The sequence below is a fragment of the Xyrauchen texanus genome, chromosome 20, assembly GCF_025860055.1.
Source record: "Xyrauchen texanus isolate HMW12.3.18 chromosome 20, RBS_HiC_50CHRs, whole genome shotgun sequence".
In the NCBI taxonomy this organism is placed as follows: Eukaryota; Metazoa; Chordata; class Actinopteri; order Cypriniformes; family Catostomidae; genus Xyrauchen; species Xyrauchen texanus.
This window is the reverse complement of record NC_068295.1, coordinates 34,505,462-34,533,176: the sequence shown is the minus strand read 5'-3', so window position 1 is coordinate 34,533,176 and position 27,715 is coordinate 34,505,462. Positions and strand designations below refer to the sequence as shown.

The 27,715-nt window shown below is 42.7% G+C and overlaps 1 non-coding gene and 1 pseudogene across 1 annotated transcript; one reads left to right on the top strand and one right to left on the bottom strand.

Annotated features, from left to right (window-relative positions):
* Positions 1 to 4,431: 4,431 nt before the first annotated feature.
* Positions 4,432 to 22,885, bottom strand: LOC127660586 (3-hydroxyanthranilate 3,4-dioxygenase-like; annotated as a pseudogene).
* trnai-uau (transfer RNA isoleucine (anticodon UAU)) lies at positions 21,452 to 21,545 on the top strand. The gene is made up of 2 exons: positions 21,452 to 21,489; positions 21,510 to 21,545. It is a non-coding gene; the product is annotated as a tRNA-Ile (tRNA).
* Positions 22,886 to 27,715: the final 4,830 nt, after the last annotated feature.

Here is a 27,715-nt window from a genome sequence, read left to right as displayed (position 1 = left end):
TGCTGCCGCGAGGCTAGAAAGCTCTTGGCTGTTCTAGAAAGGAGACTGATCCAATGCAGCAAAGATATTTTAAAGGCTAAAGTCCCTAGTAGGCTATAGCCTATTGGCTATGTTGTATCCCCAGAATATCAGCAGTGAAGTCCGCTTCCGATTGGCGCACAGGGATAAAAATAAATAAATAAATAGTAACGCACGTCGGCAAACCTGACTACTAGGCTACTGTAGCCTAAAATTGTATCATTTTGTTTTGAATTTTGTTTAAAATGCATTTTAAGATTTCTATTTATTTCTCATGTCTGTGAGGCAGTAGGCCTAGCCGACGAGTTTCGGTTCATTTATGAGAGAGCTCACGCAAGAAGAGATCGCATCGGCGCTTCCACGTCCTGCTGCTGATTATATGTCTGCTATATTTGCTTCTTATTTATTAATTCCAGGCAATTAGTTAATGAAACAGTGATTAAAATTAAGATACAATTTATACAAAACGAAATTTTAAGTTAAAGAAAGGCTTTCTACAAAACAAAACTTAATAAAGTGGTCAAAATCATGTCTGACCCATCTTCAATGCGAATGTATCTGAGAATAATCTTAAATAAGGAAATCTATACAGTGATTAGTTCATGCCAAATTACTGCTTGATGAAAATTTGACTATTTAAAATTGTGCTCGTTTTTTTTCTTCGGATGTAGGTGACAATACTGTCTATCAAAAGCGACTTCTGATGTGTGCGCCAAAGTCTGTCGGGGGACTTCTCTGATCCAATGTAATGTATTTAATGCGGTTTACCGCTATACCGCGGGAATATCTTGCTTTTCAACCGCGGTTAGAAAAAATCCATACTGCCCCAGCCCTAGTCGTGCTTACCCAAGGACTTGCCGTCCACTGCGTTGTGGTGGGCAGCGATAGTGGTTACATACACCTTCAAGGTGGAAGGGGGACAGCCTCCCCTCCAGCCTCTCCTGCAGAAAGGAGAATACTGACCTGAATGCACACCTCTGCAGTTCTGCAGACCAGGAAGAACACCAATTTGTGAACAAGCACCACTTTAGGGAGTAAAATTGCCTGGTAGAGGGAGCTATGGCTTGTTTGATCGTGTCTACGACAGCAGGTGGTAGGCCACTTAGATCTTCCATATCCCGTCCAGGGGCCAAACGTGGAGGTTCCAGAGGTCTGGGCGCAGATGCCAGAGGGTGCCCTGTCCCTGAGAAGAAGATCCTTCCTCAGGGGAATTCGCCTGGGAGGGGCTGTTGTGAGGAGTGTGAGATCTGAGAACCAAGTCCATGTGGGCCAGTAGGGGGCCACCAGAGTGACTTGTTCCTAGTCCTCCCTGACCTTGCACAGCACCCGTGCAAGTAGGCTCACTGGGGGAAATGCATACTTGCGCTCCCTGGGGCCAGCTGTGTGCCAGCTCGTTGAGACGAGAGCGCACGCTGCCGTGGCGATTTATGTACGCTACCGTCGTTTTGCTGTCTGATCGAATCAAGACATGCTTGCCCGGTATTAATGGGACAAACCTCTGCAGGGCAAGAATTACAGCCAGCAACTCTAAGTGGTTAATGTGCCAACCCAGCCGGGGCCCCGTCAAGGAGACGGCAGCTGGGTGCCCAACCCTGTTTGGAGGTGTCTGTGGTGACTAGAATGCATCAGGACACCTGCTGGTGAACTCCTGTCCGCAGAAAACAGAGGTCTGTCCAGTGGTTGAAAGTTTGGTGGCAGGCGGGGATGATCAACACATGGTGCCATGCCAGTGCTGAAGCAGTCTCATATGCATCAACCCCAGTGGCGCGACCGGCACAGAGGATGCCATATGCCCCAGGAGCTTCTGGAATTGTTTTAGAGGAACCACTGTGCCTGGCTTGAAAAAGGTGAGGCATTTCAGCACTGATTGCGCATGCTCGTTAGTGAGGCGCGCTGTCATTGAGACTGAGTCTAACTCCATGGTGAGAAAAGAGATGCTCTGAACCGGGGGGAGCTTGCTCTTTTCGGAGGGTGCCAATCCAACCACATGCATTTTTAGAAGCACTGTCGAAGCGCCTAGGGGCAAAGATGCACTGCGGTGCAGAGAAGGAGAAAGTTGCTGATATGCTCTATAGAGATGAGTGGAACAGTAAGTGACTGCAGCTCGGTGATCACACAACCACTGGGCTCCGAAGAAAAAATCTGAATGGACAGACGTACGATTCCCTCCTTTTATACCTGTATTTCCGGGGGAGGGACATGCAAATTCTGTCTGCCAATTTCTCATCAGCCTTTTCTCAAGTTCAGAGATGCGCAAGGTTCTCAAGAGAGAGCCCTAATGTCACTTTATTCGAAACCACATCAAAGTGAGCCACAGACGGGGAGCTCAGCCCACTGACTCTCCGATTTCGGCATCATGTGGCAAATTTTATTCACAGTCCAGCTTACAACTGAGTGTAGTTGTCCCTACATTTAATTCTATGTCGACAGGCTTATCTGGAGCCTTCCAATATTTTAAGCTCCCATCCATACACACCGGCTCTGATTTTCTGCTCCTCTATTCCTTTGCCAATCACAGCTCCATTCTACACCTCCTTATTTCCATTCTTAGAGCAGGTTGTTTTTCTAAATTTGATGACATTCTTTAGAAGCATTTTATGGCTTTTGAGGTCTGTGGAATTCATGTAATATTCTCTAGTTTTCTTGACACTCAGAATTTAAAATTTTTCATATTTATTTTTCTCCATAAAAGGATTTTTTATTTCTTAAACATTCTAAAACAGATTAGACCATTACAATATCAATGATAAATTATCTTAAGTCACAGCATTATGCTTCAGCTGCCTCCCCCTTATTTATTAATTCTTCGGGGGACCCCAAGACTCGCCACTGGTTCGCATCTCATCTTTCTGACATGCTTATACGTTGCGGTCTCTCCCCTCAATCGTATTCCAGCCATTCCTTTAGGATAGGAGCCGCTTCTGCAGCTGCTTCACAAGGATTTCCTGAGACTCCCATTAAGACGATGGGATGATGGTCTTCTTCATTATACAAGACATACATACATCCCAACCTGCATTCAATCATCAAAGTGCAGTTCATATTAAGCAATGCATCAAAGTTACATTTTTCTTACAATTATGGTGGTGGTAGAATCACAAAAAAAGCTATGCACTCCCTTCCTCATACTCCTCCAAGCACGGTTGTCCTTTTCAAGGGTATTGCACAACAATACTCCCTTTCCCCTAAATACATTTACAAGCATTGATTATTTTTTTCAAGAATATTGCATGACCAAACGCTCACCCATTCAGCAATGCAAGTATTGGTTACTCTTTCAAAGGGTATTGTACAACCAATGCCCCCCTTCCCTTCATGTATCATTAGCTTTGGATATCTTTTACAAGGATATTGCTCAACAAATGCCCCCCTCTCTTTCATGTGTCATAAACATTGGTTTCTCTTGTCAATTGTATTGCACAACCAAATGTTCGTCCAAGTCAGGGCTCTAATGAATCAAACATCACAAATGATGCGCCCCTCCCTCTTTTCCCTCATAGTTTTCTTATCCTTTTCAAGGGAATTCTACTACTCCACTCCCTACATAAGGTCATTAACGACAGCTCTATATTGATAAACCAACCTGGTTTGAATGATGAATGTGTGTTATAGTTACTATATTTTCGTTAAACTTTCATAACTAACTAGTTAATTTCTCCAATGATTCATCTTGGTGGTTTAGCATGAACTTGTGGTGAGTTATGCAATTGTACAGTAAATGCACCCCAGCATGGCTGTTCTGGTCCACCAGCTAGACCAGTACCAAAACAACATAAACCAGACTGGACATACTGTAAATGCTGGTCTAATCTGTTTTTTGCTGAAATGTGTCAGATCTTAATAACTAATGTTTCTTTCAATTTTAAACTGCATGTAACACTGTGCTGAATTGGAACACATTGTCCTCAGGTACTGAATTTTGTGAAATTATATTTGGTAGCATGGTATCTTTATTTTACTGGTATTTTCCAAAATAAAATACACAACACAATAAGCAGACTTATGTAGACTTTAAGATTGGATTGATTGAATATCAGTGATACTATGCATTGATCTAAAGGGATGTATACATTTTCACTATGGATTAGGTACACAGGTATACAAGTTATAATAAGAGAAAAATAAAATCAAACAATATACTAATTATGATTATGATCGAACAATTCATCTGACAAGAAAATACACTTAATATATTTAAGAACCTTGTGGAGAGTTTATAATCTGCTTAGAGCAGTGCATTTTATAATGCTAATGGCATGGATCTTGACAGTTTCATGGCACATTGTAAAACAAAAATGTCACACTTCTCTTTAGTTATGTAATAATGTGTGATTATGAAGACTACATTGTAAAGTTATATAGTTTGTGTATCCGATCCTAAACAAGTTTATACTTCTCTTGCATTTATATGTCTCAGTAAGGTCTCTTCCACTCTGGGTCTTGAGCAACACACAAAAGCAACGCAATTCTGTGATCCTTTCCACTGATACATAAGCCCACAATAATAAAAAAAAGTGTTAACCAGACAAATGCCATCTTTCACAATGTCAATAATACTTGTTCGCAAGACAACAGCATTTGGTTTCCTATCATTAAAATTACTAATTCTGAGCAAATTGCTGGAACAAAGGCAGTTTTGTCACATAGTACTTGTTAGAATATTAACACAAACACTCATTCAAGTACTGATTAAAAGCACACTCACTCTGTCTCTGAGAATCAGAAGACAATCTCCTCCAGAGTGGTTGTTTTCCTTGCCATTAATTAAGACACTGGATGAACCCTCCTGCAGATCAAACACAATTCAAAATGAAAGATAATACAAGCACTAGTCCTGAGTAATAAAACAAAAGGAACATTCCAAAAAATTTTACCTGAAAGAAGTAAAGTTGTAACAGATTAAAGGATGTATAGAGAGTGAGTGACGAACAGGCCCAGATAAAATCTGCTGATGTTTTATAATTTTCTCAAATAGGTATAGCTACAGAGCGGAGATCTTCTAATGTGGCGGAATCTCTAAAAGAGGGCAGGGTTACTCAAAAAGGGGGCATCTATTCCACTGACAGTTAGGGTTAGGGAAAGGGTTATGTTTGGGACTTTCTATATCTTTTGCTGGCACTTTGGAGCTCCCACCCCTTTTTGGGGCAATATCCTTCTCCATTTTCTTGACAGATTTCAGTAAAAACTTGTGGAATTCTTCTGAATGGTTTTAAACATAAACATTGTTTGAATAGGGCTGATAACACTACACTCATATTGGCAGCTAAAATCAAATTAGCTAAAATAATTGCAAGTGGTGGGGGATTCCAATTCTGTGGTAATCAATAAACAGCTTTTTATGGCCTTCTAAGGGCACAAATTTCATGTGGGCCTGGTGATGAGTCATATAGTTACCAGCTGCCAGATCCAGCCATCAGTCCATCTTCTAGAAGATTCAGACTTCCCAGGAGCAAAGAGCAGAATCTAACATGCATTACTACCATCACCTGAGTCAAAACTAGACACATTTTCCTGCAAATGACTACCTTTATAGTTAAATCCAAAAACCTAACAGAGTTACCACTACTGGAGTCATGCCAAGTATTGAAAAATGTAATGATGAAACCGCAACTCAACGTGGCGGATATATGGGCCTTAGTCAAATTAAACACAATATATACAATGAGAACTTTATTAGGAACACCTGTACACCTACTTATGCATGCAATTATCTAATCAGCCAATTGTGTGGCAGTAGTGCAGTACATAAAAACACACATATAAGGGTAAGGAGCTTCAGTTAATGTTCACATCAACCATCAGACTGTGGCATGATTGTTGGTGCCAGACGGGCTGATTTGAGTATTTCTGTAACTGCTGATATCATGGGATTTTCACGCACAACAATCTCTAGAGTTTAATCAGAATGGTTCCAAAAACAAAAAAAAACATTGAGCAACAGTTCTGTGGACGGAAACTCTTTGTTTATGAGAGAGGTCAACAAAGAATTGCCAGACTGGTTCGAGCTGACAGAAAGACTACGGTAACTTAGAAAACCAGAATGCACAACACGTTGAACCTTTGCACCTTGAGGCGAAAGGGCTACAATAGTATACAATACAACTGGGAACATAGTGTTCTTAATAAAGTGCTTAGTGAGTGTAAATTGAAGTTTTTTAACCAGTTTTTTTTTTTTATTTGGAAAGTCGTATTTTAGACGTAGTTTTGTCAGCTGCACAATTGACACCAAAATTTTAAACAGTACAACAAACTTTGGATTATGAAATGGTCTCTGTTCTTTCATTTTTTAATCATTCACAGGACAGATCATATTCTAAGAGACCTGACTTTGTTTATAACTCTAAATGTGTAGTTACTGTGTTTTGCCTGTGTTGGGGAATATTACACTTTAAGAAATAAATGAGTTCCCTTTACAAAAAGCTTCACTAGGATGCTGCGCTGAGAAAAGAGCTTTGGGAACAATCCTACATTGTGACCAGCTGTGAATATGTGTGTAACACGTCAATGAACATTGACCGAAATTTATAGCCTTGGCTGGTGAGATCATTGGATGCACCTGTGGCCAGGCTATAAATAGACGCATCACCAGCGTGTCATCAGATCCATTTTTTTCAGAGCCCATTCTGTGTTTGTGTGTCTCACAAGCCTGTCACAAACTTTCTTTCCTCTGCTAGGAGTTAGAATTTGGTTAGGCAGTGCGCAGTGAACAGTGAACCTTTTCTCCTTTCTCTGTTCTATAAATATATACATATATATATATATATATATATATATATATATATATATATATATATATATATATATATATATATATAGAGAGAGAATGACTGAGAATCAGAGCAAAGGATGTGTGTTACCTTGTTTACGTTCTATTGCCGAAAGGGACAGGCATCAGTTTTGCTTTGTTTGTTTGGGGGAAGAGCATGCTGCTCTCGTGTTGGAGCGGGGCGGGTGCGAGCATTGCGATCTGCTTTCACATTTTTTTATGTGAGTCCTAAGAACAGAAGAGAAGGGCTACAGAATTCGATTCCCTCGCCTCCCTCCGTGTTTCAATGGCGTGGTCCCCACTACCGTAAACCAGAGCGGGCATTTCTACTTTGAAAAGAACTGCAAAATCTCTCGGTCTAAGGGGCCATAGAACATGTTCCCCTTCCAGACAAAGAGTCAGGTTATTACAGTGAATACTTCCTGGTTCCCAAAAAGGGTGGGGGGTTGTGTCCAACCTTAGATCTTCAAGGCTTGAACTGCCCAGTCAGGGTGTTCAAGTCCAAGATGCTAACTATCAAGAAGATCGTGTCACAAGCCCAACAGCATGATTTGGCTGGTCACCATCGATCTCATGGATGCATATCTTCATATAGAAATTCCGCCACAGCACAGGAAGTTCCTGAGGTTCGCTTTCGGGGGCGAAGCGTTCTAATATCGGGTTCTTCCATTCGGCCTAGCCCTATTAACCGGCACATTCATGAAATGCAGGGATGCAGCACTGGCTCATTTGCGACTCCGGGGCATCCGCATTCTGAATTACATAGACGACTGGCTGATCCTAGCGCAGTTCCAAGAACTGGCAGTTCAGCACAGGAATATCGTCTTAGCTCATCTGGTTTCTCCGGGTCTGAGACTTAATGTCAGAGAGCGTTCTCTCTCCCACCCGGGGAATCACTTATCTGGGGGTTAAATGGAATTTGATCAGGATGCAGGCACAATTGTCTCCAGCACGAATCATTTCCATTCAGAACACCCTGAGCAAGGTCAGGCTAGGTCAAGGTTGCACTGCTCGTCAGTATCAGTGAATACTAGGTCTCATGACATCTGCGTCCACGGTGATCCCTTCGGGCCTTCTGCACATGAGACCGTTCCAGCTGTGGCTAAAAGCCAGGGTGTTTCATCCAAGGGCCGGTCCCCTAAGGCAAATAAGGGTTACGTGCGGCGGGCTTTGTTCCCTTTCTATGTGGTTCAGACCCCGGTTTCTTACCTTGGGTCCCACTCTAGGTGCTCTAGGTCTCGTTGTCGCAGGTTGCTAACGACAGATGCCTCCCTGACGGGCTGGGTAGCGGTCTTAAGTGGTCGTCCAGCTCAAGAGGAATGGGAGGGTCATCAGCTCGGTTGTCACAGTAACTGTCTTGAGTTGATGGCTGTATTTCTGGCCCTGAAATACTTCCTCCAGAGGCTGCCATGTCTTGGTGCGGGTGGGCAATACAGCGGTAGTCTCTTACATAAACCATCAAGGAGGTCCACATTCACGTCAGCTAAATTTCTGGCACGTCGGATTCTCCTTGGGGCCCAGGGCAAGCCCCTATCACTCAGGGCAGTTTATATCCCTGGATGCCTGTATGTGGGAGCGGATTTACTGTCCAGACAGAAAATACCGACGGGGGAGTGGAAACTCCACCCCTAGGTAGTGGAACAAATCTGGGTGAGACTTTACAGGGCAGAAGAGGACCTCTTCGCCTCTATGAACAGCACAATGTCTACTCTACTTCTCTCTGAGTCACCCAGTCCCCCTGGGTCTGGACGCGATGGCGCATACATGGCCCTGAATGCATCTGTATGCGTTTTCTCCCGAGAGTCTTGGCCAGAGTTCGCCAGCAAGGGTCTTGCCTCTAACTGATAGCGCTGCGCTGGCCGAACAGGGTATGGTTCTCGGGGTTAATATCTCTCCTCGACGGCTCGCCTTGGGCGATCCCGAACAGGAAGGACCTTCTTTCTCAGGCACAGGGGACAATATTTCATCCCCGGCCCGAATTGTGGAACCTTTCATGCTTGGCCCCTGAAGGGTACCAACTGAGGTACACAGGGCTTTCTCCTGAGGTTATCAAGACCATTTTAAGTGCTAGGGCTCCCTCCACTTGGAACAAATCTGGCTGAGATTTCTTTGCCTCTATGAATAGCACAATGTCTCCTCTACTTCTCCCTGAGTCACTCAGCTCTCCCCCCCCGGGGCTGGACGCAGTCTACAGATTGCGTCTGTATGCGTTTCCCTCTCCTAAAAGATCCAGTTAACTGCCAGATTGCTTCAGTTCTGGACTTTCTGCAGGAAGAACTCTCAGGGTCTATGTGGCTGCCATTTCGGCTTGCCCGCCTTGATGGACGGGGTGCCCTTTAAGAGGCATCCCCTGTTAGGACCATGACCTCTTCATAGGACTTAGCAATTGTCCTTGAGTGTCTGGTTGAGACCCACTTTGAACCTCTAGAGTCAGCGTCTGACAGACTTCTGACTCTCAAGATGGTTTTTCTTATGGCGATTACCTCTCTAAAGATAATTGGGGACCTACAGGCTCTGTCTGTTTTGCCAGCCTGATTAGAGTTTGCCCCAGGAATGACCAAAGCAATTTTGCACCCTCATCCTGACTACCTGCCTAAGGTGCCTTTCGTGACCCTACATCAGGTCACTCTCTAAGCCTTCTGCTCCCCGCCATTTGCAAAGTCGGTGCAGCAAGGACTTCACAGACTGTGTCCAGTCTGTGCCCTTTAGACTTATGTCCACCGCACTAGCCAGTGGCATAAGTCAGGGCAACTATTAGTTTGCCATGGGAGCCGCAACCAGGGGGTGGCCACCTCCAAGCAGACTATGTCGCATTGGGTGAGGGATTTTATTGCCCTGGCCTACGAGGCGCGCAGTCAAGCTTCGCAAGTAGGTATCGGGGCTCACTCCACCAGAGGGGTCGCACCACCTCTAAAGCCTTGGCTAGAGGTGTCCCTCTGCAGCAAGTTTGTGATGCGGCAGGCTGGTCCTCTCCGCACACATTCATCAAATTTTATAGTTTGGATGTTCATGCTACTCCGGGCTCTTATGTCCTTGAGTCGACATCTCAAGCTCATGTCTGAGACCTCTCGCGTTGTTGTGAGCACACTTCACAACCGTAGGGGTCCAGACAGCCTCAGGGCGGCAGCATGGGTATTCTCGTTCCCAAAGCACTTTTCTCAGTGCAGCATCCTAGTGAAGCTTTTTGTAAAGGGAACATCTCTGGTTACATAGTGTTAACCCTTGTTCCCTGAAAAAAGCAGAACGAAATGTGTTTCTTTGCCGCACTGGGATTTCCCAGGACTGCTCTTCAGAAAAAAATATATATTTCTGACGACACGCTGGTGACGCATCTATATATAGCCTGGCCACAGGTGCATCCAATGATCTCACCAGCCGAGGCTATAAATTCCGGTCAATGTTCATTGACGTGTTACACACATATTCACAGCTGGTCACAATGTAGGATTGTTCCCAAAGCACTTTTCTCAGCGCAGCTTCTCGTTCCTCTTTTTTCAGGGAACAAGGGTTACACTACGTAACCCAAGACGTTTCAAGTTCCATACGTTTTCTTTCCTGTTCTTGTAATGATTCTGTACTCTCATTCCAGGCTCTGTTTTCCTCTACCTCATGCCTATGTCAATCCTTTGCTGATAGGAATCACTCACAGTTGGACCTGTGATTAATGACCAGGATCTCATCTGATTAACTCCTGCAGGAAATTATTGGTTTATTAGCGGCCTCTTCTTCCTCACCTCAGTCTCAAACTGTGCTCCAAACATGTCCACTGGCCGACAACTGGCGAGCAAAGGCTTCTGCTTCTCAACCCACTCTTTGAAGCAAAAAGTTGTCATCACATTCATGGTGTTAAGTGGGTATGGGGCTGGCTTTATGGGTTCAGCTGCAATAATTTAAACTTTTGATTACTGCCCTGGACTAACAGGATGATATTAATATTGATGTAATAGTTTAAGGGATGTTTGAAGAGGCATTTTCCTCCTTTGCTTTGCTCTAAATAGAAATGCAAGTTGTTTGCAAGCTAGTTGTTCACAGACACATGATTAATATGCCTTTTCAGTGGCTCCTCAACTGTGTTAAATACTATATTTACTTAATGTACTCTACAAATTGTTTTATAATTGTATAGGCACTATCCTCTCAATGGCTTTTCTTCTAAAACATCATTCACATCTGATCTTGCCTAGGGCACTATGTGAGTCAAGACTGCCCCTGACATTACCGCTTATTACACAAAATGTATGGTCCACTATAAAAGACCATACCGTGATGTCAATTTACATGTAAGGTTATTTCAACTTGTTTAATCATGCATTAAACACTATAAAGAGCACAATGGAAAGCAAATGTGAGCATGTATACCTGGGACTGGCTTTTCTGTTTTATGCTTCTTGGAATCCATAAACCTGACACACACAAATGGAATCCATTTATTTGTGAACTGATGCAAATGTAATAAAAAATATATCAATAAACAGCACTGACTTACTCTTTAATAATGGAAACAAGCTGGGTTCTATGGTTCTCACAGTAGAACCAATGCTCAAACAAGACACCAGTACTAGATACTAGTATCCACAAAGTACCTAGAGTGAAAATAAAACCATAAATGTTAGGGGTATATATTGTATCTTGTGTTCCAAAATCTATTTGAATTACAGCACATTTCAAAGATGTATATACAAATATCCCAAAACTATATACAAAAAGCTATTTATCAAATTCCAAATTATTAAAATCTTTAACACAAGGAAAGACTTAGTATTAACTGCAGAGGTGGGACCAAGTCATTGTTTTCCAAGTCACAAGTAAGTCTCAAGTCATTGCATTAAAGTCTCGAGTCAAGTCCCAAGTCAAGGCAGGCAAGTCCCAAGTCAAGTCCCAAGTCAAGGCAGGCAAGACCAAGTCAATTTACAAGTCCTCAACTTTTAGCTTCAAGTCTTAAAAAAGTCATAAGTGCACTTTCCGCAAATTAGTGTCAGAGTATTAATTACTATAGTAAATTTATACAAATTTTATCTAGAAGTTTCTAATTTATAATCTAATTTTATCTTTCTTTTTTTTATCGATATCTACCTGTAACGAACACAAGTTGAGACAGTCACAATGTCGGGGTAAAACTGCTTTATTGAAAAAAGCAGGCAACAGTACAAAGGGCAAATCCAGAGAAGCGTAGTCAAGCGGAGCGTAAGGTCGAAGCCGGGAAATCGGTAAATATCAAAAGGGGCAAATCCACAGAAGAGTAGTCCAGGGGAGCGTTAGGTCGAAGCCGGGGAATCAGAGTATATCAAAGGGGCGAGACAAGCGAGAGGAAAAGACAGGGGATACTAGGGGAACACTAGAGCTGGCAAAGCGAAGGGGTAGACAAAAGAATAACCAACAAGAGTGAAGCGAAAGGGCAGCGTATAAATAGGGGAAAACGAACAGTGCAGGTGAAACTAATAATCGAGTGATTGGGACGAGTGCGGGTGAAACTAATACTCTGATGATTGTGAGCGAGCGCGAGAGCCAGAGGGGGCGGGTGCAGGTGAAACTAATAACAGAGAACATGCACGCTAACAAGGGGACTGTGGAGTTAAATACGGGACGAAATGGGCAAAGAAGAGGTAAGGGCAAAACGGGACAAGGTGAATGTTACATAGCCCCCCCTCAAGGGATCGGATACCAGACGATCCCAACGAACAAAACCCCAGAACGGAAAACCCACAAAAACCCAAAAACAAAATGAGGGCAGTCCAAGGGGCACAGAGGGTAGGCAGGAAGTCCAAGAGGGCAACGAGGGGCAGACAGGCAGTCCAAGGGGGCAACGAGGGGCAATAAGAAGGTCCACGAGGGCACAAAGGGAAATGAAACAGTCCACGCGGTCAATGGGCAGTTCAAGGCAAGGTCTGGGGGAACATAGCGGAAAGGCGGGTGGCCGGGAGATCTGGGGGGCAGCCATAGGGCAGAGACTGGGTCAGGGGGCCTGGAAGGCGACTGTAGGACAGGGACTGGGTCCGGGGGCCTGGAAGGTGACCCCAGGACAGGGACTAGACTAGGAGACCTGGGAGGTGGCCACGGGACAGGAATAGGGTCAGGAGGCCAGGGATGAGGCAACAGGGCCGGGACAGGGTCAGGAGGCCACCAGACAGGGTCAGGAGGCCAGGGAAGAGGCCACAGGACAGGAAGAGGGTCAGGAGGCCAGGGAAAAGGCCACAGGACAGGAAGAGGGTCAGGAAGTCCGGGAAGAGGAACGTTTACTTGGGGAGCTGGCAGAACCAAGTGAGGAAGGGTTTCCGGGGCGGAGCCGTGAAAGGCGGGGCTGTGGAGGACTTGGGAGACGGAGTCCTGGAAGGCGGAGCCATGGGAGACTCGGCAGGCAGGGCACTGAGAGACTGAGGAGGTGGTGCCGAGGAAGGCTCGGGGGGCTCAGGAGGCGGTGCCATAGGGGGCCCAAGAGACAGGGCAGAGGGAGGTGGGGCCGCAGGAGGCTCTAGAGGCGGAGACCTGGAAGGCTCTGGCGGCGGAGCCGATGGAGGCGGCACCGTAGAAGGCTCTAGAGGCGGGGGCCTGGAAGGCTCAGGAGGTGGAGCCAATGACGGTGGCACCGTGGGAGGCTCTAGAGGCGGAGGCCTGGAAGGCTCTGGAGGTGGAGCCGAAGGAGGCTTTAGAGGCGAAGACCTGGAAGGCTCTGGAGGCGGAGCCAAGGGAGGTGGCGCCGTGGGAGGTTTCTGAGGCGAAGACCTGGCAGGCTCTGTCGTCTCTGGGGGTAGAGCCGTAGGAGGCTCGGGAGGCGGAGCTCTAGAAGGCTCTGGAGTCCCTGGGAGCAGAGCCGTAGGAGGCTCTGGAGGCGGAGCCGTAGGAGGCTCAAGAGGCAGAGCCCTAGAAAGCTCTGGAGTCTCTGGGAGCAGAGCCATAGGAGGCTCGGGAGGTGGAGCCGTAGGAGGCTCTGGAGGGGGAGCCATAGGAGGCTCGGGAGGCGGAGCCGTAGGAGGCTCGGAGAGAAAGGCTGGGGAAGACTCGAGAGGCTCTGGAGGCAGAGCCCTGGAAGACTCGAGTGACTTGAGGAGCGGAGCCCTGGAAGGCTCGAGTGATTTGAGGGGCGGAGCCCTGGGAGGCTCGAGAGACTTGAGAGGGGGAGCCATGAAAGACTCGAGAGACGGAGCCTTGAGAGGCTCGGGAGGAGGAGGAGCCCTGGAAGACTCGAGAGACGGAGCCCTGAGAGGCTCGAGAGGAGGAGGAGCCCTGGAAGATTCGAGAGACGGAGCCCTGAGGGGCTCGAGAGGAGGAGGAGCCCTGGAAGACTCGAGAGACGGAGCCCTGAGAGGCTCGAGAGGAGGAGGAGCCCTGGAAGACTCGAGAGACGAAGCCCTGAGAGGCTCGAGAGGAGGAGCCCTGGAAGACTCGAGAGACGGAGCCCTGAGAGGCTCGAGAGGAGGAGGAGCCCTGGAAGACTCGAGAGACGAAGCCCTGAGAGGCTCGAGAGGAGGAGGAGCCCTGAAAGACTCGAGAGACGAAGCCCTGAGAGGCTTGAGAGGAGGAGGAGCCCTGAAAGACTCGAGAGACGAAGCCCTGGGAGGCTTGAGAGGGGGAGGAGCTCTGAAAGACTCGAGAGACGAAGCCCTGAGAGGCTCGAGAGGGGGAGGAGCCCTGAAAGACTCGAGAGACGGAGCCCTGAGAGGCTCGAGAGGCTTGAGAGGCGGAGCCCTGGGAGGCTCGAGAGGAGGAGGAGCCCTAGGAGGCTCGAGAGGCGGAGCCCTGAGAGGCTCGAGAGGCTTGAGAGGCGGAGCCCTGGGAGGCTTGAGAGGCGAGGCCCTGGGAGGCTCGAGAGACTTGAGAGGCAGAGCCCTGGGAGGCTCGAGAGGAGGAGCCCTGGGAGGCTCGAGAGGCGGGGCACTGGGAGGCTCGAGGGGTAGAGCCCTGGGAGGCTCGAGAGACTTGAGAAGCAGAGCCCTGGGAGGCTTGAGAGGAGGGGCCCTGGGAGGCTCGAGAGGCAGGGCCCTGGGAGGCCCGAGAGGCGGAGCCCTGGAGGACTCTGAGGGGCGAGCAGAGGCTGGCAGAGTCATAGATGACTCTGAGGGCGGAGCAGAGCCCCACAGAGCCGTGGAAGACTCTGAGGGCGAAACAGGGGCCGGCAGAGCCGTGGAAGACTCTGAGGGCGGAGCAGAGGCCGGCAGAGCCGTGGAAGACTCTGAGGGCGGAACAGAGCTCGGCAGAGCCGTGGAAGACTCTGAGGGCGGAGCAGAGGCCGGCAGAGCCGTGGAAGACTCTGAGGGCGGAGCAGAGGCCGGTAGAGCCGTGAAAGACTCAGAGGGCGGAGCAGAGGCCGGCAGAGCTGTGGAAGACTCTGAGGGAACCTCTGTGGTCTTGAGCACAAGACGAGACTGGGGAGAAGGTGCCCTCTTCCTTCTCTTTCTCCTTCGGCCAACAGAGAGCGTGGCCATGGGGACAGTCAAGGTTACAGCCGCTGGCTCGCTGACCGTGGCAGGCGTGGCGCTGGCTCGCTGGCCTTGGTAGGCCTCGAGACTGGGGCCATGGCAGGCTTTGAGACTGGGGCCATGGCAGGCTTCGAGACTGGGGCCGTGGCAGGCTTCGAGACTGGGGCCGTGGCGTGGAACTCTGATTCAGTGTCTGCTTCCCCCACAGTAAATGAGGAACCAGCAAACAGTAGGGCGAGGTCAATAAATTGAGCCAGGTTGAGGGAGCAGCGACCACCAGGCATGAACGATGAGGTTGGCTCATTCAGTCCACATTGAAAAATGTCTTTCAGAGCCACCTCATCAAAGTTCACCTGGTTAGCCAGGGCACAAAAGTCAACCACATAAGCCTCCAAGGGTTTACTCCCCTGACGCAAAACCAAGAGTTGGGCCGCTGGGTCCATAATGTTAAGGGCACGGTTTAAATTTCTAAAACCGCTGCCCTGCATAAAAAACCCTTGGCAAGCATCCGAAGAGCCATCAAACCTCTCCGGGGGTGGAAAGCTTACGGCGCTCGCGGATGCGTTGAGAGCATCAACGGGCTCAGGGACAGACACAGGCGGAACAGGGTGAAATGAATTGGAAATAGTACGTACCTGCTGCCCCTGGGCCGCGAGCGCTCGGTCATGCCTCCCAAATGTAGATCCTCGCACCTGAGCTGTGAAAATCCACCGGGGGATCCATTGTGACTGTTCTGTAGGGTTGGTTATTATGTAACGAACACAAGTTGAGACAGTCACAATGTCGGGGTAAAACTGCTTTATTGAAAAAAGCAGGCAACAGTACAAAGGGCAAATCCAGAGAAGCGTAGTCAAGCGGAGCGTAAGGTCGAAGCCGGGAAATCAGTAAATATCAAAAGGGGCAAATCTACAGAAGAGTAGTCCAGGGGAGCGTTAGGTCGAACCTGGGGAATCAGAGTATATCAAAGGGGCGAGACAAGCGAGAGGAAAAGACAGGGGATACTAGGGGAACACTAGAGCTGGCAAAGCGAAGGGGTAAACTAAACAATAACCAACAAGAGTGAAGCGAAAGGGCAGCGTATAAATAGGGGAAAACGAACAGTGCAGGTGAAACTAATAATCGAGTGATTGGGACGAGTGCGGGTGAAACTAATACTCTGATGATTGTGAGCGAGCGCGAGAGCCAGAGGGGGCGGGTGCAGGTGAAACTAATAACAGAGAACATGCACGCTAACAAGGGGACTGTGGAGTTAAATACGGGACGAAATGGGCAAAGAAGAGGTAAGGGCAAAACGGGACAAGGTGAATGTTACACTACCTGTAAAGACCAAAGAGGGTAATAAAGATGATACATGGATCTTATCTTTGGACACACATTAAGGCAAACCAATCTTTTACTCTAAACACGCAGTGAACGGACGCTGAACGTGCTGAACTGGTGAATGAAATCTGAAATATTACCAGACAGTGGCTAATTGCAGACATTTAAGTTGCATATGTGAGTTATATACTGTAAAGGGCTGCGAACAGAGTAAATGATCGGTTTTGTGATTTTTAGAACCATAACCAATATAATTAAATAAATAGAGCTAAACGCATGACAGAGGACCAGCACGTCCGCAAAAGAATGAGTGTGTTTTCATGCACGTTCTCACCAGTTATGCTCAAAAAGCACCAACGTGTGTGTGGTCACAATAAATGGTGTTCCTTTATCGAGGTCATACTGTTGCATAATAAAACACTGGGTAGATTTATTCCATTACACCAATTGCTATAACACGTTAAACGCTACTGACCGCAGTAAAAAATAGTTTGCGTTTCGATATGCAGAATTTGTTAGCCTGTAAATCTGCCATGTGCTGCCATAGACATGTATGTTTCTGAACCATAGCTGACGTAAATTAGTTAACAACTTACCTCTGTCTGTGGATTTTCAGATGCCTCACAAAATTGGACGTTGTCGACGAGGTGTCTGTAATTTTGGAACCACATGTTCTACATGTTGTAATACTTTTTTTGCCTTTAACGCTGTATTCAATATATCCCAATTATATCACCTTTGGTATAATTTTGGCTGTGCCCTTGTCCTTAAATGTGCGCCGCAGTCTTCAAACTTGGTCCAGCTTTCGTGGAAGCTGATTGGTTGGTTGTCTGGTTGGTTGAATAAGGAGTGTTGACATGCAGATTTGTAAATCGAATTAATCGTTTATTTGGGAAATTAATTGTTATTTACTGCACATTTTTAATTATACAACTCTTATCTTTGGTTTTAAAAAGTATAAGTATTTCCAAGTCAGACGGCTGAAGTCCAAGTCAAGTTGCAAGTCATTGCTGTCAAAGTCTAAGTCGAGTCGCAAGTCTTTTTTAATTCTATCGAGTCGAGTCACAAGTCATCAAATTAGTGACTCGAGTCCGAGTCAAGTCCAAGTCACACGACTCGAGTCCACACCTCTGATTAACTGATACACTATACAAACAGCCCTCAAAACCAAACTATCCATTCAGAATCACACATGTAGGTGGTTATTCATTATACAGATTAGGGGGGAAACAATCTGACACCAAATTCACTGATACACAATTTAGGTAATAGTGTCATGGACTAGATGATGCGTTTGAGATGATAAGTGACTTGTGAGTATGGGTGGGTAACAGTAGACATGATGGAGGATGTATCTGAGTGGAAGTGAACTCGGGCACCTGAGGCCATCTGTCTCTGAGTGCAGCCTCCTCCTCTCCACCAACAGCCCCACTATGTACGCTTGTCTCTGGGGGAGTGGAGAATCTGTGCTGGAAGCAGGAATATCTGAAAACAGAAGCAAAATGAGGCTATTTGACACAATTGAGCATTTATAACAATGGTTCTCAAAAGTTTCAGAACCCAGATTTTACATTGGACATCAAGTGGAAAACTATTTCAGCAATTAACTTGGATTAATCTATTTTAAATTTGTACAGAAATAATAAATTTCCCCAAAACTTAGCAAAAAAACATGTTTGCCATCAATTGATCTCAACAGTCTGATTTGAAAAGCTAAATCACTTAAAAGCTGCTTATGCCTTTATGTAATGGGTGACCCAACACACTGTACCACAAAACAGTTTATTTTACAAAAGTAAAAAATACCCTTAAAATCCATGGACCATTTGTTTCTAAACATCAGTGTACAAGACATATTGTGGTCAACACAATTTAATGCAAACATACATCAACGATATCCCTGCACATTGTATGGATTCTAATAGTGTCATGGAAGACAACTGATTTGTTTTTCTTTTTGCACCGTTCCTGTTTTTATTCAATTTTTTGCAAAGCTGCTTTGTAACGAATGTATGCCTAATGTAGAAAGCCCTATACCCTCCTGAAACCCAGGAGTGGCTGCTGTGTGCATTTTCCATTTCCTTTTAGATTTTTAACTAGCTAATAAACATGCAAAAAAAAAAAGAATATTTATAATTACAAATAAAAAATAAATACATTTCCTAAAAACTATATAATTGTCCACATACATGGACAGCGGTGGTTATTAATGTTTTTGAGACATTACAGGTGATTTTCTGTAAAGCTGCTTTGGAACAATGTGTATTGGGAAAAGCACAAATAAAAAAGCTATTCATATAAAAATTATTTGACTTGATTTTACTTTTATGTTACAATGTTTTTTTTCTACTTTGGCAACAAAACCTTATTTTCATCCTACCTCTTTTACTCAATGTGAAAATGCACAGTAATTTAAGGATTTCTAATGAAAACCTAGTGCTAGTTTACACTATAGAGTACATTGTGTTTAGCAGCGTTGGCTTTCGCGATTAATCACTACAATTTTAAAATGGCTTATCGGAAGAAACTAGAGACTAATCTTTTGACTCAAACAGGCTTTAATGTAAAAACCTAATTAGGTTCCTTACCAGATGTAATTTTGTTGTCATTTATCCCAAAGACCAACTCTGCTGTGGTTGGCACCATGTTGTTTTGTCACATGACACATTTTGACAGCAAAGAGTCTCCTGGACTAAGATCGGCCAGTTTAAATGAAATTATGCTTTGCGAATAGAGAAGTCACAATACAACATCCACTCATGTGGATGCCATGTCACAGGAAAATACAGATTTAAACAAACTGTATTTTAATTTATTTTGAATAGTTTTGTTTTTGGTTTTCTAGGCTCTCAAGCTACCAATTCAAGTCGGCATCTGCCTGATATGGATAGTTTATTTATTTGCATTTAGCATTGTTTTTCCCTGCTCTCTGAAACATTAGCTGTGGTCCATTTTTGGGCTGCGACACTCCTGGCATAGATGATTTCAGGATGTCAGGCAATAATAGCAGAGTCATTTCAGAGACAGCACAAATTGGGTGTAGCTAAACCAGACCACCATGATACTCTCCTTCTCAGATATGCACATCTTTATGCTTGCCACTCTCTATTACTTTCAGAACCATGTCACCTTTCACCAGGTAAAAAAGCTGCAACACATAGAAAAGTGAAAGTCCGACAGAACAATATTAGTACCATTGTTTTGTGAACTGTGGATAACAAAAAAATGTACATTACTTTTATAACTTTGAAATCTCTATCGTCTTTGTATAACTGTGACTTGTATTACTATTGTGACAGAAGCTCTTTTGTTACAAGTGTGATTAACTTTACAGCACAGAAACCAGGACCATCACTTCAATAGCCAGTGCTTGTGATCACTGAGAATCTATCATTCCACCCTATGAACTGTATCTGTTTTCATATCTTTGCAATTAAACCGTCACAAAGCTTACACTTCAACTTCACTCAACAAAAAACGTATGTAACATTCTGTACTGTGCCAAGAAAGCAAACTCATCTGTTGTGTATGGTCATATTAAAGCTCATTTGTATGGTTTGCCGACCTCTAGTGACCAAAATAAAAACATTAAACCATAAACAGAGTTTTGACTGACTTTCACCTAGCAAGTGGAAACCAAGCTTTTTAATTTTTTTGAAAGATTGACATTATGAGCTGTTTAGCAAAAGTCATACCTATTCAATTTCTGCTGTCATTTGATTAAAAAAATAAAACAATTTGCCACTGTTCTAGTTTTAAAGGGATACTTCACCCAAAAATTAAAATTATCTCAATATTTACTCACCCTTATGCCATCCCATATGTGTATCACTTTCTTTCTTCTGCTGAACACAAAAATAGATTTTTAGAAAAATATCTTAGCTCTGAAGGTCAACAAAATGCAGGTGAATGGTGGCCAGGACATTGAAGGTCCAGACAGAACATAAAGGCAGAATTAAAATATTCTATAATAATTCAGAGGTTAAATCCATTTGATATGATGTGGTGTGGGTGATAAACAGATTTAAGTACTCTTTTACTATAAATCCCCACTTTCACAAGTCAGCAACTGCTGACATAGGCTATGCAGTGCGAATTAGAGGTCAAGGAGTCAAAACGGGAAAAAAGCATCCTAAAAAAACAGTTGCAAATTTAATTAACACATGGCTTTAATTGAGATATTTATTTTGTGACTGAGGTTTTTGCTCCACTCCAGTTTATTTGTAGTGTGTCACGCTGAGTCTGACAGCTCCTCTTCCTCACTATTTCCGGACTAGTACACTTTTAGATAAATTTCAAGATAAATGAAAGAAGACATTCTTACCCTACTCTGTAAATTAGTAATCAAAGAAAGACAGATTGTGTCAGGACAGAAATTGTTCCCAAGTTACTTGTCTAGTAATTTAAGACACGGTAAGTGAGCAAAACATATTTTCAACATAACTGAAACTGTATAACCGCGGTGCATCTTAAAAACCAATAAACACATTTACTGGGAACGTGTGTGTGTGTGTGTGTGTGTGTGTGTGTGTGTGTGTGTGTGTGTGTGTGTGTGTGTGTGTGTGTGTGTGTGTGTGTGTGTGTGTGTGTGTGTGTGTGTGTGTTGGGGGGAGGGGGGAATGCAGGCATACGCACAAATATTTGTCAACGAGTCAGGTTAAAGAAACTTATTTTATATTTTAATCGTTATCTCCTGCAAGAATGTTCTCTCATGTTGCTGAGAGTTTGCTGTTATTTAGCTCTTTTTCTAGAAGCATCCGATGCTTTGCAACTCTCTCGGACAGTCAATGCATATTATATACATTGCTATTGCATTTGTCAACTAGATTGACATAACACTGAACTGTCTGCATTTGAATGTGTTCTGTTTGCACTGAGTGCTCACTCACATTGCAGAGTGTGTATATACCTGATTGCAGCCAATGTGAGCGAAGCTCCAGTGGCGCAATCGGTTAGCGCGCGGTACTTATATGACAGTACATTGCAAAGCAATGCCGAGGTTGTGAGTTCGAGCCTCACCTGGAGCAGTATTTTGCCAACCGTAAGTATCCAAGATGGAAATGGTCAACTATTGTTGGCATTTACTGTAATCAATTTCAGTATTAAGAGAGGGTCGTGTAATGACTTTAGATTATTTGCAGATGTTTATGTGGCATTTTCTAATTGTTATAAATTTATAAATGAATGCATTAAGAAAGACCTATTCTATATTAAGGATTTTTCCTATGTAACATGTGAGTCTATTTTCCCCGCATTTGCAAACATTTTTATATTGTGATGTTTGGGGGTTCAGTTTAGTTCACTGCAGTACCTCCCTCTAACAGCAGGTGGTGGTCTAAGACAATATACGATGCCTTTTAAATATGAACATCGACAACTTAACACAATTTGCAGTTGATGGCAGTGTTGTCAAAGTTTTCAGTATATCATTCAGCTTTATTGGAACATTGCTTACATCACATTCTCTCTCTCTCTCTCTCTCTCTCTCTCTCTCTCTCTCTCTCTCTCTCTCTCTCTCTCGCTCTCTCTCTCTCTCTCTCTCTCTCTCTCTCTCTCTCACATTCTTGCTCACTCCTTTAGGTTATGTAGTTAATTTTTCCTCTCATTCACTTTCCTGAATAATGAAATATTTAAGTTAGAAATGTATGTGTGTGTATATATATATATATATATATATATACATAATGTATCGTTTATAGGAATATAAAAGTTCAAATTAAAGAACTTCCATTTATACCTGCATTGCGACTTATCAAACACTCAAATACTTTATTTCCTGAATGGCTCCATAACATTTTAGATTTTTATTATTTCATCTTTTCTTACCATTAGAGAAACTGTGACAACTGAATTTGGTCTACTTAATACATTTTATTATTTATTTAAAAACAATTGTACATTCTGGGGCCCTTCTGGGATGTTTTCAAGACAAATGGTTCTTTAAATGTGTCAGATTGACATCCTTCCACACTTGTTTGACAGTTTAGATAAGATCTTTGACCTGAATATAAATTTATGTTTGAGAGAATCAACAACATTTCTTGTATGCCTGCACCTGGGATCTGATCCAGATCTGATCTGATTTGTTCAGAAAGGCAATGCTGAAGAAACTTTGTAATAGCTAAATTGCTTTCTGTGGGAAGATTCTCTCTCAGTTGACTGGGCATGCACATTGAATTCTGATTTGTGCATTTGTGATAACAGAAATAGATAATGTGATTCAAACATAAATGGTGCCAGTACGCACCTGGCAAGATTTCTTGATGTACAGCTCAGAGGAGATCCCGCTATGCATTAGATATGGCACCCCGTGGGAGAATGAGTCAGCAAATCTAGTCTGGAGAGACAGCCGCAGACAGCTGACCATCAACCTCCCCTCTCTAACTAACTACCCCAACCACATATCTGTCAACACATATGCACACACATACACTCCCCACACTTGACCTCAGATTTGGTGTCATGACAAATGAAATTAATACATTCATACAGTTATCTTGGAAAGGATAAAAGCGAGCTGATGCATAATGACTAAGCCTGCTGAGGGATTTAGTCTCCTTTTGTTTAGCAGCCCAATAAGCAGCACTGGAGGCCAGAGGCAATTAGCATGAGATCAGTTGAATACAAGGTCAATGCTGGGAAAGAAGCAGCTTTTCTCTGGCCTCACAGTGGAGTCACCACATGAAGACATACAGCTTGTCCAGTGTGATGAACTCCCTCTCTGAAATGAGCAGTGCACACAATTCATTGGTAAGAATTTTCCATGTGTTTTAGCTTTGTAGTTTATCAGGAAGGGCTGTTACAGAACATTTTTACAGCAGAAGGAAAGATCTGGTGTAAAATAGATATTATTTTATTAGAGGTCATTCAACCAAAAAAAAAATATATTTTAGGCTATTAGTCTTAACAAAGTTAAACTTGACCCTTGTGCTGTGTTAAAAGTTTGTACCTAATTTGGTGTTCCCAGTCAAAAATGACCGGCCTATTAAAAATAGCTTATAAATCTCTTGTGATGCCATATTATTACCAAAGATTGGATTAAATATTTGTACCATTCTGGCCTTCATAGGTGCTTGCTAACAGCACTTGCCCCTACAGTCTGTTAAGGCCAAACGGGGGATCTTTGTTGTCTGTGTGTGCGCTAGTGTGCGCATACACCGATCTGAGGCCTTTGTGTTTGCAAGCACACATGCACATATGTGAACACCAACATGTAAGAAAGCATGTAATACTCAACACCACAAGTGTGACTTTGTGCCATTTTGTACAAATAAAATCTTTTCAAAACAAATTTCCTGGTTAAATATTAAAGCACAAATAATGATTTTTTTTTCACTCCAAAAAGTAGGTGCATAAACTCAGGTCAATGAGGCTTACGTTCAATAAGTTCCAAAAAGAAATACAAAACCTGTTGGCAAAAATATCTATTCCAATCTTTGGTAATAATATGGCTTCATTATTTTTGGGAAGCTGTGATACCCTGTGTGACAAAGTCAGTAAGTTTTAGTCCAATAGGATTACAATAACTAGCATTTTCAGGCAAAAGAAAATCCTCTTCAGGTCAAAATGACCAGAACAGAACATAAAGCACAGATCATTTTATCGCAATGACACTTGTGTCCATGATAAACAATTATGATTTAATATTCTTTAGTCTCTGTTATTTTCAGCAAACAACTGAAGTTTTTAGGAGAATAGCTCATATCTGTAGATCTATGTAATGCAAGTAAATGGTGGCCAAAACTTTGAAGCTCCAAAAAGTACATAAAGTCAGCATAAAAAAGTAATCCTTATGATTCCAGTTTTTTAATCCACGTCTTCTGAAGCAATCCAATCGGTTTTGGGTGAGAACAGACCAAAATGTTACACAATTTTCACTGTACACCTTGCCATTACTTTATCTGACTTATTTTTTCTTAATCTTTTCTTTTTGGTCTGTTCTCATCCAAAACCATTTGAGTCACTTCAGAAGACATGGATTAAACCACTGCAGTCTTATAGATTACTTTTATGCTGCCTTTATGTGCTTTTTGGAGCTTCAACGTTTTGGCCTCCATTGTGGACATACAGAGCAGGAGAAAGAAAGTGGGGCATGGCATGAGGGTGAATACATGATGAGATTATTTTAATTTTTGGGTAAACTATTCCTTTAAATTAATTTGGGTTAACATAATAGTAGTCTAGGTGTTAATGTGTAACATTATTATAATTGTGTTGTGAGGTTGAATATCTATAAAATACTGCTACACCTAGATTATGCCATCAACATTATTTGGACAAAATGAACAATTATTGTGTAAATTATTAAGAATAAAGTGAAAAGTATGTTTCTTTGACATAGCCCTTAGAACAATTTTAGAATAGATTACTTTGCTGTAATCTTCAAAAAATCTAATGTTTAAAGGATGCTTAAGTTTTGGTCTTAACATTGTGAGAACATTTATCAGTAACATCGTAATAACATTTAATTAGCACAAATTAAAAACATTTAAACAACATTTAAAAATGTTTTTGAACGTTCTTTGTTAGGTCTTTGTAGACTATTAAACCAAACAAGAACAATAAGTAAACTTTTATTCCTTTATCTAGGTCATTGACACAGACAGCTCTAAGTAAAACACTGCAGGCGTATTTAAAAAAAAAAAAAAAAGAAGGTCTTTGCCCATACAAGTCCTCTGTCAGTGGGAAGTCAGCAGAATCGTCATCACCATGTTCTGTCTGCACTTGCGTGTGTTCCGTTGAAGCATATACCAACTATTTGTAGAAACACTGAGAGGCCAAACAAACAATTATTACCACAATGCACTTGACAGTCCAAACATTGCCAGGAATGTTGTTCCTAGATATACGTTTTCTTTCTTTGACTGCAAATTTAATTAGTCACACATCTGCCTAACATGTTTGTTTGAACAGGTCTTTTTTTGTGAACAGTGTACAAGGTACTTTGCTTGTGATTTTGTTGGTCTACTATGCTTTTTAATGCTGCACACATTTCATTGTTAAAGGGTTGCTGACATTCATGTCCATGAGCTTTAACCAACATTGAGATTTGTGGTTATGGGTGTTTCTTCAACTTCAGGCAATTTAATGTCCCAGGGATTGATTTTTATTACAGCTAACTGATTTGAACATTTTCTTTTTGTTACATGAATGTCACCTGAAAACATTTTACCAGGTTATTATCATTTATTTTTGGTACTTTCAAAATTCCTTGTATGTACAAATTTGACACTTTTACCCTTGTCCAGGACTATAAAAAAGAAAACTTCTATCAAGTTAAAATACAAGTCAGAGTACTTGTTAACGAAGTCAACAAAGAAAAAATCCAGGTAAATATTTCTTGTGAGCCGAATGTATTTATTGGTGGTCATTTTCAATCAAGCTGTAATTTTGTCAGTTATACAAAAACAGTGAGAACATTTTATTTAATTGTGTGTATTTGGGATACATGAAATGTTTTAAATAAGCCTTAGCAAGACAAATGAGTCAGCCCTTTTATATATACATATAAAAAAAGAAACATTATAAATGTCATTTCCAACAGTGTCATTTCCACCAAGGAATTCTATTAATCATTGCTGCCACGTCCGAGAACCCGAGTCCTCGAGTACTCTTGCCCATCCCTATTGTATATTAAATTGTAATGTTCATATTGTAGATGTAGAACTAACCACAGTAAGCATAGTTATAGCCAACTGAGTTAGAGCAACTAACTTCAATCTAATAAAAGTTAAAAAAGAATTAAACAATTGCGGCCTTTCGCAAACACAACATTTATAACAAAATATCCCTGTTCATTATAATGATCTTCGCAAGGTTTTAGGAAGTAAAAAAAAAAAAAAGGATACTACATTAATTGCTGCATTTTATTTTTTACTCCTTAAACAATCAACAATTAATCACAGTAATTAACATGGTACATTTCCAAGTACTATTTTATTTTAAAATCAATCATTATGGGCAAGTATTATATTAATCCATCATACTAGTAGTTTTATAGATAGCCTAATATTATAATGTTTATATTTTCATAGATTTTTTTTTAATGGTTAAAGTAGGTAATTGAAAACAATTATAGTGTTATATGTGTTCTTAAATGAGGTAAAATACAAGATTCCATCTGCTGAAAATTTATATTTAAATAATGTTTCACGATGAGTCGATTTTCTGGAGAAACAAGGAAGTGAGTTAATCTGTTATTTGATAACCAGAATAAAACAGAGCAGGTTAATCATGGAGAGTACTATGATTGTGGTTAAGGCCGACCAACTTTCATGGACCCTTAAACCAAAGGTTGATGCAAACTAAATTAAAACAATTGGCTTGCCACCTAAACCGGCTTCATGGTTCAGGCCCCAGGTGTTAGTCAGGTCACGCAGAGCAATGTCTGGCACTTTACGTATAAAGTTTCACCCTCCATTTTAGAGGATCTTTATTGCTTCCTTGGGATAGACCCTAGTCAGTGTAGACACAATATATTATAAGTGTACATTATGCATTTTGTTATGTTTTGCCTGCTGAAAGATGGACACCAAAGTGTATTAACAATTTAACCCATTGAATTAACTATTCTTCTGTTCTCACCCTCTTGGCCTCATTTTAAATTGCTTAATATGTCATCTGTCCTTAGGTCTATACATGAAGAATTAGGTGTAGAACATTGGAAAGATACAGAATTTGGCCTACACAAGCATCTTTTTATGATTTTAAAGTAACCAAACTGGCCATTTGTATCAGTATGTTATGTTATCCACTATGCAAATGACAACCAGAATTATATTATTTACGAACTGAAGGAAAGTTACATAAACATAACTTGACATACATGCTATGATGACATACATGTTTTGAAGGTTCTCCACTGTACCAACCGCTTGAATAAATCTCACCTATGTAGGGCTAATAACAGAGGAATATATCTTGGGGTGTAACTCACATATGTCTCTGGTTAGCCATGATTGTTGGCTGTGAGTTGTGACAGGTCATTGGTTCATTGATATGTACTGTGTGCCTTAGGCGATGCTCATTACTATAGAAGGCATAATTATTATCATTGAGGTGCCTGGTTTTTTTTTCCATGCATGATTTTCCACCAGGCAGGTTGATGAAGTGTTTATAAGCTTGCCATGGGGAAGTGATGTCACCTCATTTGGCATGTAAGACAACAGATCAGGTTACTTTACTTTTCTCTCTAAGA